Below are 4,168 nucleotides of genomic sequence, written 5' to 3'. Positions count from 1 at the left end.
GCTTCTACTCTGGTCTGCCAGGGAGGCCACATTCCTTGAAGTTGCTACTTCACTTGTCTCCAAAGCTGGTAAACTAACTTTTTAGAATTATCATTATTATTTACCTTCTATATCAACTTAACATTTTTTTCAACATATTTATTTAAAGTTTTGAGTTCTAAATTCTATCTCTTTCTCCCTTACTCCCCTACCCCTTTCTGTAGCAGCAAGCACCCCAGCGTCCCCAGGGTGGCTGCCAACACAGGTTCTTAGATCTGCTTTGTTAAAGGAAAGACAGAGAAACAGATCAAGTAGACAGGTTTCCAAACTGTCCAACCATTACATCAATACCAAATCAACATCTGGGTTTTTCAAAGCCGGGGGGCTCTCAACAACGGCTTCCCAGAGTCTCATCTGATCAAATCACAGAACACTTCTCAAAGTGAGCCCCAAAACAAAGCCTCAAATCAGGGATTATATAGCCTGCTCCTGGCTCAGAGAATGTAACAACCTTCTGGACCCACTGGCCAATCAAAAATTATCTACTGAAAAACAAGACTCCCACCCCAGGCTCCAGGTGTACTTTAGCCTAGGGGCAGGGAAGATCTTAAAAATTTACATTCCCATTACACCTTCCAGAGACAGGTAAGCATTCAGTTATAGGTTATACATGTGCAATCATGTAAAATATCTCCATATTAGTCATTTTGTACAAGAAGATTGGAATAAAAGAAAAAAAAAGAAAGAAGGTGAAAAATAGTGTATTTCAGTCTGTATTCAAACAATATCAGCTCTTTCTCTAAAGGTGGATAGTATGTTACATCATTAGTCCTTTGGGAGTGCCTTAGATCACTGTGTTGCTGAGAATAGTGAAGTCATTCACAATTCTTCATTGAACAATATTGCTGTTACTGTGTACAATGTTCTCCTGGTTCTGGAGAACATTGTTTTCTTCACTATGAATCATTTCATCTCTCCAGATTTTTCTATAGCACAATAATATTCCATTAGAATCAGATACCATAGCTTGTTTAGCCATTCCCCAACAGATGGGCATCCTTTTGATTTCCAATTCTTAGCCACCACAAAAAGAGCTACTACAAATATTTTTGTACATATAGGTCCTTCCACCTTTTTGTGGATGTCTTTGGCATATAGACCTAACAATTGTATTGCTATATCAAAGGGTAGAAACAATTTTATAGCCCTTTGGGCATAGTTCCAAATTGCTCTCAAAATGGTCAGATCAGTTCATAACTCCATTAGCAATGCAATAGTGTCCCAGTTTTCCCACATCCCTTCCAACATCTAACATTTTCCTTTTTTTCTCATATTAGCCAATCTGATGGTTGTGAGGTGGTACCTCAGAATTGTTTTAATTTGCATTTCTCTTATCAATAGTGATTTAGAGCATTTTTCATGATTATAAATGCTTTGATTTCTTTGTTTGGAAACTGTCCATTCATATCCTTTGACCATTTGTCAATTGGGAAATGGCTTGTATTTTTATAAATTTGATTCAGTTCTCTTATATAGTTGAGAAATGAGGTCTTTATTAAACATACTTGTTGCAAATTGTTTTCCCAGTTTTCTGTTTTCCTTATAATTTTGGTTGCATTGGTTTTGTTTGTGCAAAAAACTTTTTAATTTTATATAATCAAAAAGATCTATTTTACATTTTGTGATGATCTCTATAGCTTCTTCCCTTATCCATAAATCTGACAGATAAACCATTCCATGCTCTCTTAATTTATTTATGGTATCACCCTTTATGTGTAAATCATATATCCATTTTTACCTTGTCTTGGTATGTGGTGTGAGATGTTGGTCTATAGCTAGTTTCTGCCATACTGTTTTCTAGTTTTCCCAGAAGTTCTTGTTAAATAATGAATTTTTGTTCCAAGAGCTTGACTCTTTGGGTTTAAAATTTACTAGATTATTATGCAAGCTAGCTTTTCAAAAACCATTCATGGTGTGGCCAAACAAAGCATCCAATAGTAAATAATTTTCTAATTCCACCAAGAACTTGTTTGTATCTTGTAAAAAAAACCAAAAAGGTAACAAAATGAAAACTCTTCTGTGATCTCATCTTCTGAGTTGGGGATGGGGATTGGGAAACTGATGGGGTATATCCTTACAAAATATTACATATGTGTGCTCTGACCCATTCATTTGGTGTCTAGCAGAGAGCCCTGCAGAGAGTAGATACTCAATAAATGTTGGTTGAATTGAATATTCTTCTCTTGACTCATCTCTTTACTTGTCTAGCTTTGAGAGATTGTTCAACTGAGCCCATAGGGACTGGGGCACTGACCCCTCCCTGTCTTATACCCAGCCATTATGGTTTGTGGACTAGGTTTTGCCCTGGGGAGTCAGTCCTAGAAGCCCTGGTGAGAAAACACTCCCTTTTTTCCACACTCATTAGTCCATTAACAAACCATAGAGCCCCAGGGGAAAATTGTCTGTGCTTGAGTTATGACTCATGTCTACAGGCCCCAAAGAGGGGAGTAAAAAAAGGACCTCAAGAGACAAACATGAATTGAGTGTGGAGTAGGTAGTTTATTCATCCACTTAAAAAGGAATGCAAAATATAAAAAACGGCAACACTCATGAATAGAATAAGAGCAGTAGTAGTAGCAGCAGCAGTAATAATAGCTAGTATGTTGTATAGTACTTACTATGTGCCAGCCACTGCTAAGAGTTTTACAATTATTGTCTCATTTGATCCTCACAACAATCCTGGGAAATAGTTGCTACTAGTATCCTCATTTTACAAAATGAGGCAAACAGAAGTTAAGTGACTTACCCAGGGCCACACAGCTAGTAAGTATCTGAATTTGGATTTGAACTCAGTTATTCTTAACTCCATTTCCAGTCTTCTATCCGATGGGCCACCTCACTGCCCCATCATCTACTGAGACAAATCCAAGTATGCTCCCTGCTTGCTTCTCCCTATGGACTGAGTTCTGTGGTAAGAGCTAGAAGCTGGAAGGGATACTGAGTTTTTGTCAGATTTATCTGTGCCTTAATGGTGCTTAGAAATCTAACCATGATGAGATACAATATTAGAAGACACAGACAGGTGACATACAATGTTATATGATGCTTTTCAGTTCAGTCGTTTTCTGGTCACATCTGCTTCGTCATGACCACATTTGGGGTTTTATTGGCAGAGATACTGGCGTGATTTGTCATTTCCTTCTCCAGCTGATTTTTACAGAGCGTGAACCCCAACATTCCCTGGACCAGCATTCGTTTGTTGTAGAACTTGGTGCCTGACCTAACCCAGAACAGAGGTACCCCTTAGTGGCAAACATCTTAGCGCACCTGGTGCCAGGGAGTCTGTGTTGTTATACAAGCAACAAGACAAAGTGGTTTGGTTTCTCACCAGAAGGATGACTTCAAACTCACCCCAAGTTCCTAATCCCTAAGGAGAGAATCCCATTTGTTCTGAGAGCTCTTGTAAAATAATGCCAAGGAAAGGCAACTTCCCAAGGTTCAGAATACCAGCATAGGTGCTCTCCATTTTATTCAGTGACAAACCAAGAACAGAGAAGGTCAAAACATGACATCATTCAAAATACAGCATTTACTAAGGGTGATTAAATAATCTCCAAGTACTACCCCACCCCAGGTCCTTCCATTCATTCAATCAATTACAAAGTCCCTGTTCTAAATACTACTCCACCCCTAGGCTGTACCTTCATTTAGTCCACCACAAAGCCCCTCTTCTCAAATGGAGATTAGTTTCCAATCTAAGTAAATTACATTCATTTGTTCAACTATAGAACACAAAAAGGTCAAAAGTTCCCCACACCTGGATCACAATTGAATCTACCCCAGAGTTACATCAAGTTTAAGCACAGCACTTAATGCCCAAATGGAGGTCTTTTCTACATCTTGACACAAGGCAAGTTCTTAGCAATCTTAGTTCCTGGGGAGTCAAGGCTTAGCAAGGCCACAAGATACATTGCCAATCTCTTCATTAATTCATCCTCTGTCTGTAGAACAGTCCTAGAACCCCTGAAAACATTAGCAAAACCCTCTCCCAGAATTTCTGTAAACATACAACAAGAAAATCCTTCTTCAGGGCTTCTGAACCAACAGCAAGGTTCCCAGACCCCTGCAACAACAGCACTGTCCCCAGACCCCTGCAACAACAGCACTGTCCTTCACCAGTGGACAGTAT

This window comes from Petaurus breviceps, unplaced genomic scaffold (assembly GCF_028583685.1).
Source record: "Petaurus breviceps papuanus isolate PSGF00001 unplaced genomic scaffold, PetGlider_PUasm1.0 187, whole genome shotgun sequence".
NCBI classification, from domain to species: domain Eukaryota; kingdom Metazoa; phylum Chordata; class Mammalia; order Diprotodontia; family Petauridae; genus Petaurus; species Petaurus breviceps.
Note: the sequence above shows the minus strand (reverse complement) of the source record.